The sequence below is a fragment of the Ochotona curzoniae genome, unplaced genomic scaffold, assembly GCF_017591425.1.
Source record: "Ochotona curzoniae isolate NIBS_2020 unplaced genomic scaffold, NIBS_Ocur_1.0 contig_64, whole genome shotgun sequence".
NCBI lineage: Eukaryota > Metazoa > Chordata > Mammalia > Lagomorpha > Ochotonidae > Ochotona > Ochotona curzoniae.
Genome location: NW_024466502.1, coordinates 15,920,912 through 15,934,214, shown reverse-complemented (window position 1 = coordinate 15,934,214; position 13,303 = coordinate 15,920,912).

Sequence of the window (13,303 nt, the reverse complement as noted above, 5' to 3'; positions counted from 1 at the left end):
CAAAATTGGTTAAAGTCTTACGGACTTAAGTATAGTTGTATACCAGCTTGTATATTACCTACATGCAACACAATATGGTCAAGCAAAGCAGTTCATGTGTGCCAACAGTGTTCCAAAGCAATGCTGGTAACTAACAAGACAAAGTTTCCATTATGTTTTGAAATTTTCCCATGTTTCTCTGATTCAAATATGCTTAACTTGAGCATTTTTGATTGTATGAAATAAACAGAGAAAATGCAATTTTTCATGTAAGCAGATTGCTTTGATTGCTCAGGAAGAGAACATGTGACTATATACTCTAAAATCCAATATCAGTTGGTTTTTGCTCCCAATACAAGTGGACAATGTCCTTCGTGTTCTGAACAACACAGTTAGTGTCATTATCTGACGCTTTGCCGCAATGGTCTGTACACAGAATTATTTAATTATCATCTAAAGTCTGCATAATTGTTAAATGGATGACTGTGTGTATTTTTTATTAGAATTTCCATTTTCGATGTCTCACTAATGAATGCAGCCCTTCCTTCACCTGGAAAGTCAGATTCTGAAGCAAATCATGTGGAGAAAGAAAGCACAGTGAAACTAATTTGAATGAACAAGACATGGCAATTATTGTGACTTTTTCCTTGCTGATTCTTTGCATGAAGACTTAACTGAGAAAAAGATTGAAGAATAGCGAGAAAACTTAATAACCAGATGGGACAGCCACGATTTAAGAAGCTTCTGTACAGCAAAAGGAATGATCAGCAAAACAAAGAGGTAACCAACAGATTAGGAGCAAATTATTTCACACTACACAATGGATATTGTAAATCCTAATATCCAGGATTTGCAAAGAGCCTCAGAAACCCAACAAAAATGAGAACACACACACAAACACACAATGGGTGAAAGAAATGAGCAGGCATTTTTTTAAAAGAACAAATTCAAATGACTTATAGACATGAAAAAATGTTCATGCTCCCTAGATATCAGGGAAATACAAATGAATACCATACTGAGATTCTAACTCACTACAGTGAAACAGGCCTGCATTCTGCACTCTACTAACAACCCCTGCTATGGAGAAACATGTATCCTCCACTGTTGGTGGGAGCATAGGCTAGTAGAGCCACGTTGGATCACAGTATGGAAAGTGCTCAGCCAATTGTAAATTGATCTACCTTATGACCCAGCTCTCCTACTCCTAGGAACATACCCAAAGGAAATAAAACCTACGTATGAAAAAGGAATTTGTAATCATATGTTTATAGCAGCACAGTCTACAACAGCAAAGACATGGAAACAACCCAGATGTCCAGAATAGATAAAGAAACTGTGGTACAGTTGTTCTGTGCAATACTATTCAGTCATTAAAAAAAGAGTGAAGTTCTACCATTTATGACAAAATGGTCTCAGAAAATAAGTCAATCCCGGAAGGAAATACATCATAGGTTCTCTTTGCTATAAGGCAACTTGATGCAAAATACGAGATCAATAGATAGACAGGCAGACATGTATATAAGCATATTCATCAAGAGAAATGCATCATAGAAAATAGCATACTGGGAATAAAAATGTGTTGCAGGATTAATTCCTACTCCCAAATGAAAGATGGGTTACTAATGAAATTATTAAATATGTTTTGACAATAGGATGCTGGACTTTCTACTATTGTCTATACCTACAATGTCATAATATATTGAAACAGCAGAATGTGGGACTGGTGATTATTGCTGAAGGATGATACTATTGCAATAATAGCAATGCTATTGTAGTAATATGGGGGAGATCAATCGGGGGAGGAGAAATGTGGAGGCTTTAATTCATGAGCCTATAGAACTGTGTCATGCAAAACAAATAAATTAATTTTTTAAAAAGGAAGACAAATGTATCAATTTTAATAAAGTTAAAAGCAACGAGTTATTTTCTAGTTCTTATTTATTTTAATTTGAAAGAGGTAGAGGAAGAGAGAGTTAGAGCAAGCTTCCACATTCTGGTTCATTCTCTGAATGCCTGCAGCAAACAAAGCTGAGTCGAACAAAACCAGGGCATAAGAATTCCATCTGTGTATGGCTAGTCAAGACCGAACTCTTGAGCCATCACCAGTTGACTCCTAGAGTGTGCACTGGCAGAAATTTCAATGAGAAGCCTTAGCTGGGACAGCTGTTAGGATACGCCATCATGTAGACATTCCCAGTGGCAGCTAATCACTGTACTACCATAACCATTCCTGAATTAATTATCCGTATCACAATAGCACCAGATCCCATAGTCATATTTGGTGTTTAATGGTACACTGAAGGTTGTAAAAACACATAACTCTTAAAAATATATACATTATTTATTTTTATTAGAAAGGCAGATTTTTACAGAGTGAAAGAGATGCAGCAAGAAAGATCTTCCATCTGCTGCTTCACTCCCCAAGTGGCTACAATGGCTTGAGCTCAGCCAATCTGAAGCCAGGAGCCAGGAGCTTTTACAGGGTCTCTCAAATGAGTGCAGAAACCCAGGGCTTTGGACCATCATTCTCTGCTTTCCAAAGTCACAAGCAGAGAGCTGGATGGGGAGTGGAGAACTGGGATACAAATCGGTGCCCATATGGGATCCCAGCACATGCAATGTGAGGACTTTAGCCACTAGGCTACTGTGCCTGGCCCAAATATACAAAAATTTAAGATAGGCATTTGTCAAAACTGGTAAATTGTCTGATGTAACATACATATCTCCTATTGGATTGCCTAGGATTTATTCTTGCTTTGCTCCAAAATCAAGTTTCTTGCTAATGTATGACACTGGAGGCAATCTATTTACCTTTCATATGAATGAGAAGAGAAAGTCGTTATAGCTGTCTGACATTTTACATCACTTTTAGCAAATAAACATATCTGTTAAAGATGTATATATGCATATATGTTATACATATGTACACACAGTTTATCTTCGCAAACATTTTAAAAAGTCAGATGTATAAGACAGTTTAGACTTTAAAAAGAGAAACTCTAAATTAAAATGGGACAAAAATTAGGGGCTCTCCAAACAACTCTGTTAATGTGGCTCAATGTTAAATGACCTCAATGGCATTATGACATTTGAGAATGTGACCAGCTTTTTGTCTTCAGCCCCAACATTCTTGATGTTTGATTTTCTGTTCTCATTCTCACAAGATGGTTGCGACAAACATGCCAGCAACATGAACTCACAAGTTTGTGCTTCAAACCAGAAGCATAACAATTTCAAATATTCTTTCACAAATGTCAGGAATACAATAGTATTGGAAGATTACCTTTTCCTGTATTGTAGAATCTATAAATGTCAGGGGCTTTGACTATAGAATATGAGATAAAATTAAAATGCAGTTCACATAACTAAGAAACCCACAAAACCAGAAAAAATGGCAACAAAACACATGTCATTAAAATAATTGATTTTAAATGTTGGTAGTGTTACGGAAAAAATAAAAATATTTTCTTGTCATTTTTAGTATTTTTGAGATGAAAAAAGGGTACACAGCCAGTTTTCCATAATTCTGCTGGGTCTCCTAAATGGATTGACTCCTGCCTGTCTTGTATCACATTTACTAATTAGCTGTTTTATAATCTTACCAAATCTGTGAAGTTGTAAGATAGCTTCAAGTAGCCCAGCCATGTTTCATTTCGAAATTTCCAGCATATAACACAGACAAAAATATAGGGGATGATAGCCACAACTGACAATGTGCCCAAGATGGAAGCTAAATGTGTGTAAAACGAAATCAGTCCTGAACAGCTGCTGCATTTAATTCCCATTTTTGTTGCTTGGGCAATGTAGTAGGAGATTTGGTAATTTTTAATAAAATGGAATATCACCTGGTTTGATGCCTGTCATATAGTAATTTTCATGTACTATTATATCCCCTTTTGTGTTGCTTCTACCTCTGTTGTCATTCATTATCATGTAGAGAATATTTACCCAGAACTTCAGCTGCTTTGAGGTATTTCCCCTCAGCAATCCAAACATTCTAAGCTTCAAACTCTTCTGCTCCCTCAAAATACTCTAAAACCCAGCATAGCACTAGTCATACATTTCCATAATACAATGTTTCAATGAGCTAGACATTAACTGATTGACTTAAATTATTTCCTTACATTTCACAAAACATTTGATTGTTAAAAGTTGAGTCCATCTGAGTGTGAAGAAAGCAAGTGTCATGGAGTGATGGAGAAGGCCGGGTACCTTCTTGGACAGGTTGCACTGTCAGAGGCCAGATGGTCAGTGAGGCACACAGGAGCTCCTCACCTCGTTCATTCGGCCTCTCTTTCAGAGAGTGAAGCAAGAGGATGCAAGAGCAAACATCTAGATTGGTTTTATTTGAATCCCCTTCCATCTGCTTTTTAATTAATGTCAATTCCTCTCAGATTTGGAGATTAATTACTTATGAGTTTTAGCTTCCAATGCTATTAAGAATGTTTGTCTTTTTCTGTATTTGCAGAGATTTGTTTAGTAGCATGTCAGTAGTGAATGGATTGGTAGCATAACACTAAACCTAGGGAGGATGTGTTTCTAGATACAAAAGGTTGAACAACTACTCATTTAAGGAAGTAGTGCAAAGTATTAAAATACATGTGAGGTTGACATCATTTCACCCTTTTATTTATTCTGCTAACAGTTCAAATGGTCACTACCATGTAATCGTAATCGTTATGTTCTCCTTTTCATGCTGAACCAGGAACACCTGTTTTTAACACATTTGGGTTTGATGTTTGTTGAGAAAAGTAGATAAACTAATCCTAGAAACTAATTTAACACTGACAAGAACAACAGAAGCAAACGGTGAATGTGAACATTTGATGAGTGGATATGATTTGGTTTGAGCACTCAGGGTGGTGACAATCACTGATCCCCACAGAAAGGAAAGGAACACGTTTCATAGGGAAGCCAGCAATAGTATAGAACTGACATTTCATTTTACATGATAGTCAATGCTGCTCAATGACTTTCTTGAAAGAGTCTTTCATGAGTCATACTTTTGAAAGTAGTACTATTGAAATTGGAACTTTGATGTTTGCCTACATGTATTGTACTCTTTCAGTATTGATTTCATTTCTTCCTAATAACACCCAGTGTCATATTTAATATTTAAAGGCTTATTTATTATACATGAGGGTCAAAGTTACAGAGAGAGGGGGATATCGTTCCAATTTTAGTATATGTGCTGCCAAAGCCAGCATGAGAGGGGGATATCAAGAGAGAGATCTTCCATTCACTGGTTCATAATGGCCACAAAATGTTCAGAGCTTGGGTCAGTCTAAGATGGGATCCAGAAGCTTCATCTGGGCTCCCCATGTAGTTGTAGGGGGCCCGAGTCCCTGGGCCACACTCCACTGCTTTCCAAGGTTGTTAGCAGAGAGCTGGACCAGAAATGGGGTATCCAGGATGAGAACCATTCTCCATAAGAGATGCTGTCACAATAGTCAGAGGATTAGCCTGATATAGCACCATGCCAAACCCTATATTTAATTTTTCCATAAATCTATTTAATAAAACTAAAATTTCCTTTAGAAGTGAGGCAGGCATTTGAAGAAAGGCACTTAACTGTATCATTGTTGGTAAGAAGTAAAGCAGTGGCTAGATGAAATATTGACGTATTCTACTTATTCTACTGTATTCTTAGTGTATCTTGTCCTTATTAATCTGCTATTTCTTGAATCTTGTACCTTGAATATCTTCCAACTTCTGTAATTTCATTTATGCTTGTGCCTGATCGCTAATTTAACACTTGTTATCAATCCACCCATGGTTACCTCTTTCTTCTCAAGATTGGATGCTCTGCCCTCCTGCTTATAGGATGACGTTTTATCTTTAATGCTGCTTTTCACAGCCATGTTCCACCCTTTTCCTATGCAACTGGTAAAATATGCGGAGATGAGATTTGCATTTAGCTGTTAGTCTTTTGCAACATTAATTATCATGAAAAATTAAATGGCAATCCTAAAACAATGTAATTCATGTAAGAGGATGTCCATTAAAATAAAAATTTATGCTGAAATATACACGAAAGGATTCCACACCATCAATATATGAAAGGAAGTTTTGGAAATTAGATCAGCATGCTCCCTCATTTTTATTACTTCCGCTCACACTGTCAAGTGATTTGCAATGTAACATTTGCTGCTTCATGTCACTTTCCTTTGCTTTGTTGTTATCTTACTTCCACAACTAAATGACCAATAATATAAGCCTCGTAGCCAAGTTACTGCAAGTATCTAACAATGTATGAAAAGTTGCCATATTCCATAGATGCTTCCTCAATGATTATCAAACTTATGTGTTCATCAAGTGACATAATTCAGTATTTGGAATGTATTTTTCTTTTCAGGATAATATCATCATTGAAAATGTCTCAGATTTAAATTTTATGTCATAATAAAATTGATTTGTTCAGCAACTTTTGTTAACTCGCAATCATTTAATCTGTGATTAACTAACAAATGCCACATAGCTTAGAAAAGAAAACTCTGGCTATCACCCATAAAAGCATGAAGGTATCTGATTCGTAAAGTAGCTCAAACACTATAGCCATGTTTTTCAACGTATAGCCATACGACAGATATATCTCACGAACGTAGAAGCTCAAGTGCAGCCGTTGCACTCAGAGCCATCAGAAGGCCATGAAATCTGGAAGAGGGGACTTGTCAGCACTGTGTTACGGTCTGTTTGAACACAGCTGCAGTTGGGATTTGCAAGCTGACCCCCATCTGGACAGGACTCTGAAGCCTCTGAAAGGTTCTCAGCAGAGCCCAAGTGACTGGCAGAGTAAGTCAAACAGAAGGACAGATGGTGAAGTAAGTGGAAAACGCTTGATGACTTTCAATCATGAAAAAAACTTTTTTTCTATGAATCCCTAAAAAAATATTCCTAATAGTTTGTGTTTAATGCCTGATGAAAAAACATGTTTAGACATTGGAGGTAAAACGTATGTAAGAATTGAAAATATTGAAGACATTATTTTAAATAATATGAAAGTGGTACTAGCACAAAATTGAATATCTGAACTGCATATCTACCAAAAGAAATTTAGGTCTCATAGAATTATAGAAATTAATTTATAAATATGAAATATTATGTATACAGCATTACTGAAACTCATAGGCTAATTTAAATTACCATAGCAATACACATTATAAATATATTAAATGTATGCATGTATTCATATGTTTCAAAGCCATATAGAGTTTAAATTTTCCCAGCTACAAAGTACAAAAGATAATGAAAAAGCATATTGTACATTGATTATAGAATAAACATTAACATTTGTTGGAGACAAAATCTACACTGAAAATTTTGTATAGTATTAGCATGATTCAAAATATTTGAACTGTTCAGTTCTTAACTTTGCACTTATAGGACAAGTTATATGTCAATTATTTTATATAATTTGTACTTAAAATTTTGGAATTAACAAAATAAACATTTGTGAAAATGTGACATTTCCTCTCATAATATAGTTTAATATAACATAAAATTGATTTATTCCTGACGGCTTTTTAGCATTCCCATTTTAAAAATCTTAGATTCGATTTCTTTTTTTTTTTTAGATTTATTTAATGAATGAATGAATTTATTTATTTATTTGGAAAATCAGATAACCAGAGAGAAGGAGAGAGAGAGGAAGATCTTCTATTCAATAATTCACTCCCCAAGCAGCCGCAAGAGCTGGAGCTGAGACGATCTGAAGCCAGGAACCAGGAGTTCTTCCGGGTCTCCCACACAGGTTCAGGGTCCATAGGCCTTGAGCTATCCTGCACTGCTTTTCCAGGCAACAAGCTGGGAGCTGGATGGGAAGTGGAGCTGCTGGGATTAGAACCAGTGCCATATGGGATCCTGGGTGCATGCAAGGGGAGGAGTGTAGCCACTAGGCTACAGCAAAGGGCCCAGATTCAACTTCTTTTGATTCTTTTGAATACACTTCAAGTTAGAGAGAACCATAAACAATTATCTGTGATTTTTGAAAATAGCAGAACTTATAAACATGTTTGTTTCATTCATATCACTAGCTGTCTTTTTACTTAGTGCTTTCATTGCATCATATTTTCTGACAATTCTCAATAACTTTTGATTTTTAAAAAGAATTACATGCTTTTATTTGGTAGGTGGATATTGACAGAGAGGAGAGACAGAGAGTGGTCCTCCACTGTGGATCCAATCCGCAAATGGATGTCATGGAAAGTTCTAAGCTGATTTGAAGCCAGGATCCAAGAGCTTCCATCCATGCGTGCAGGGTCCCACGGCTTTGGGCCGTTCTCCACTGTATTTTCAGACGATAGGGAGAGAGCTGCACTGAGTAAAACAGCCAGGAGAGTCAAACCCCATTTGGGATACTGGTGCTTGCAGGCACAGGATTAGTGATTTTATATTTTGAGCTCACATAGAACCTTGTAGAAAAATTGTGAACTTGTCCAAATTATGAAACTAGCAAACACACATTTGATGCAGCATGGAATTTGGGAACTTTCTATTGTTCATCTACCAGATTATTTATGTTGTCTTTCTATTGCTATGTTGATGCTTTTTCATTAACTCTGAATCAAGGATGATCGTTATTTTAAAAAGAAAAGAAAAAAAAGGAGAAAAGAAAGAAAGTTCTGTACTCTGTGAGTTTGTAAAAAGCAGTTTGCGAATTCTTTTTTTTTGAAGTTTCTGGGATCATTTACCTACAAATTTGCAAGAGTGTTTGAGATAATATAAAACAATGCTGGATCTTTGAAAGTGCTGGAAAAAGATTCTGATGCCTCTTAGCGACATGGCTCAAGATGCCCCTGGCAAGCCTGCAGCACACATTGGAATGACTGGTTAGAACCCCCAGCTCCCCAGCATCCTGCGGATGCCCACTTGGGGAGTGCACACTGACCGTTCAGCTGCCGGGGTCCGTCCCTTCGTGGGACGATGCCCTGACTCCCGTGTCCCTCAGCCCTGGACTCTGGATGTTCTCAGCATCTGTGGAATGAAGCAGTGAATGTTATCTCTCTCTCTCATGCCCTACATAACTTTTAAATAAATAAAATGTCTTAATAAACAAGGGATACTTGTCCTAATTCAGCAAGGCAAGTTAGAGGTTTAATATATGACTTGATAAATAAAAGAGACACAGACTTTAAAGAAAGCTTATGTAAAGTGAAGTACAGGAATAAGACCCGTTAATTATCTGGCATTTTTTATATTTGACACCAATAAAAAATGAAATATACTTTCTGTTCCCCTACCAAAAGAAAATACACAGATTAATTGCAGTTGCAAACCAAAATGAAAATAAATCATGCATACATTCCATTGAATATATTTCTAAATATAGTTACATAGTTACATATGTAACATAATTACATATGCTAGAAAATATAAAATAAGTTAGGCTGACTTTTTTGGTAATCAATGAAATGTATTGCTCAAGCATTATACTATTAATGAAAGACAGCTATGTAATTCATAATTCTTTTTGTTCACATTAGAAAACCTGTGTCCTTAATATATTTGCCAATCTCAGTATCATTTTTTTCAATTTTTATTTTTAATAATACAATTCCATTGGCTCAGAAATTTACCCTGCCACCTTCACCCTTCCCCATCAACTGCATGGATTTCCCCCATATTATTACAGTAGTATAGTCCTTTAGCAGCACTTACCAGGCCATCATTCTGCTACTTCAGTGTATAATGGCATTGTAGCTATAGACAATTGTAGAGAGTTGAGCATCCTATTATCAAGGTATATTTAAAAGTTTCATCGGGAGTCCTTTTATTTCAGAATAGAGATGCATACTGCAACATATTTTCACTTCCTGGTATATTATTTCCCTTGATATAGTTCTTCTTGGTGCATATATGTCTAAACATGTTTACCTAGGTATCTATTGACCTTGTATTTTGCATATTATATCAGAGAGAACATATGAGATTTGTCCTTCTTGGATTGGCCTATTTCATGCTCAGTATCGCCTGTGCATTGTCATAAGGCAACCATTTTCCAGCATTGGGATACACAATCTACCCAGATCTGAGACACTGAACTGCCTTTGTGATTTATAGTCTGCTGATATTCTACACACAGAGACACTGCCTTAATTCTCTTCTAAGAATTCTATTCTTGCTATGTAGCAATCGACATATTCTGGAGATTTACATTTTCTCCAGCTAATGGCAACATTTAAAGTCACAGTCAGCCACAGGAAGGAACTGAGAGAGATAGAAAGGGAGAGAGAAAGACTCCTCTATCTGTGAGTTCACTCGTCAAATGATTGCAACAGCCAGGACATGCCCTGGATGAAGTCAGGAACCAAGAACTCTGTCATAATCTCATCTGGGTCTCAGGATTCCAAACATCTGAGCCATCATCTGCTACCTCCCAGAGTGTGCATTAGCAGTAAGCTGGACCAGAAGTGGATTCAAATCAGTCATGGCCATATAAGATGCAGGTATACGGGCCCGGTGCGATAGCATAGTGGTTAAAGTCCTCGCCTCACACACACCAGGATCCCATGTGGGCACCGGTTCTAATCCCAGCGGCCCTGTTTCCCATCCAGCTCCCTGCTTGTGGCCTGGGAAAGCAGTAGAGCATGGCCCAAAGCCTTGGGACCCTGCACCAGCGTGGAAGACCTGGAATATCTCCTGACTCATGGCTTCAGGTTGGCTCAGTTCTAGCCGTTGTGGCCACCTGCGGAGTAAACCATCGGATGGAAGATCTTTCTCTCTGTCTCTTCTCTTCTGTATATCTGCCTTTCCAATAAAAATATATAAATCTTAAAAAAAAAAAGGTACATGTATCCAGTGTGGCTTTTAAACTTCTATGTGAAGCACTCTCCCACGGAGCAAACATTTTAATCTAGCTCTTCTGTTTTAAATTGCATGCTCTTGTAGTACACAATTCTATTTAAAATACCAGAAACGATTAAACTTGTTGGACTGTGGCGTGAAACATTCATTATTTTGCTTGTGAGTAGGAAGTCACTTCATTTAGAATTGGAAACATTCTGGGTCCAAAGTGACGGCATATGTCCTCTCCTTAAAAGCACAGGGATCCCACACGGACATAGGTTCTAATCCCGGCAGCTCCACTCCCCATCCAGCTCCCTGCTTCTAGCCTGGGAAAGCAGAAAAGGATGGCCCAAAGCCTTGGGACCCTGCACCCGCGTGGGAGACCCGGAAGAGTCTCCTGGCTCCTGGCTCCTAGCTCAGCTCAGCTCCAACTGTTGTGGTTGCTTGTGAGTGAATCATTGGACAGATGATCTTCCTCTCTGTCCTTCCTTCTCTCTGTATATCTTACTTTGCAACAAAAATAAGTAAGCCTTTTAAAAAAAATAGAATTGAATCATTCCTATATTCTCCAGTTTTCAACATCATCAAATACTTAGCTACGTGCTAAAAACAATTTGTGAAAATTTACTAAGAACAAATATTATTAAAATATTATTTTGCAACGGAAGTAGGTAGAAACCTTGGTAGGTATTATTTTATCTGCAAAGGCTTCAAAAGAAAGAAGCTTCAGAAAGCAATTACATTTCCTTACGAGTTTTTGAACTTAGTGTTAATTTGATGAATCATAGCAGAAAATACTTTGAAGTGAATATATAATCACCCACCCCGAGGGAATCGGTCTGTTCACCTTCTTTTTCAGAACTACTCTAACAAATTAAATATTCTTAAGCAATTTCCAGTTTATATAAATTTCATTCAAGTGATAAAAAAGATAATCAATTTCATTTAAGTTTCGGATGCAGAAGCTACATTGCTACTCTCATTATATAAACTGTTGGTAAGGGGAGATTAAAAAATAATTGAATTTGATCTGGAATTTCAGTAATCTTTCTGTATTTCATCCATTGCCTTAGCCACACTATTAACAGTCTATTTTTTCATCACGTTCTGTGCTATTTGTTGTGGATATGAAACTATTTCGGATACATTTCCTTTTCTTGCAGAAAATTACAGTAATGAAACAGAGAAGCAAAGAAATTGTGTTTAAAACTGAATGGCCTGCAGGTGCAAAAATAAGTTGGTCTAGAAGGAACACAGAAAATTTATATGCATGTATTATTACTTGTAGTTTGGAATGAACTGCATTTTTACGCCCGTTCCAAATTTGTACGTTGAAATTCTAACCCCCACTCTGATGGGCATGAGAACGTTTTGGAGATAAGTAGGTCAAGTAGATGAATCTCTCAAATTGGATTTGTCCCATTGTGAAAGAGACCTTTCTGCACAGGTCTAGATCACAAGGAACGTCTTAGATAATGTCAAGCATGATTAATGAGACACCTGCAACATAGCTATGGGACTTGTGGGCTTCATTGGGAACAGAATGACTTCAAGAAATCCCTATTTAACTCAGCTATTATTGAGTGAAATATATAGGGTATGTGTTGCCATAGTAAGTGAAGATATAACTTACCTTGAATATAGTTGTTAACAAGTGCAGTCACACCATTAGGTGAAGAGACATGGATGGAGCATGGGAGAGAAGGTGGGATGGTTAACAAATCAGGGCCAATGGAGTCCTAATCTGCGGCTGGATATGTATTTTCATCTTAGTTCTGAGTCTAACAGAACAGATGGACAAAGCTGCTCCCAGGGAATGTGCTGCAGGCATTCTGCGCAGCAAGCAGGAACCATCCTCTCACTTGGGTGTTTCTAGTTCCACCAAGGTTCTGAGAAGTTAAGTGCCTGGTGCTTTGTTCTCTGAGATCAGCTGGCTTCTGGTTGGCTCTGCTTGATCGAGTTCTGGCTATTTTGTTAAAAGTGGCCTTGGGGTCTTGTTCATTTCCTAGCTTTGTACTTCTAGGATACAGTCAGTCTACAGAGAAGACCTAAGAGAGCGCCCTTGCTCTTTTGATGACATGAGGATGCAGGGAATCAGCAGCAAGAACCTGAGAAGAGGGCTTTTACAAGAGCATGACTGAGCTGGCACAACCTACTGAGGCTTTGACTCAGAATCATGGAAATGCTTTCCTATGGTTAAAGTATGAAGTCTACAGTATTATATCACAGGAGTCCTTCCAAGACATATGTACATTTGAGCCACATGAGAATATGACTTAAAATTGAATTCTACTAAAATGAAACCAGAACAATAAGAGAATTATTACCCTGCTTTACCAGACTTGGAAAACATTTAGCAATTACCATAATCAGAGCAAGGGGACTTATAATTTTTTCATATCGTTTCTTTTTCCCAGAGCATTCAGGTTTTATATCTTATTTATGCATTGATTTAAAAGGCAGAACAACCAATTATAAAGAGAAACAGATGAAGATACAGGCAGAGAACTCTTATCCACTGGTTCCCTTGCTAGAT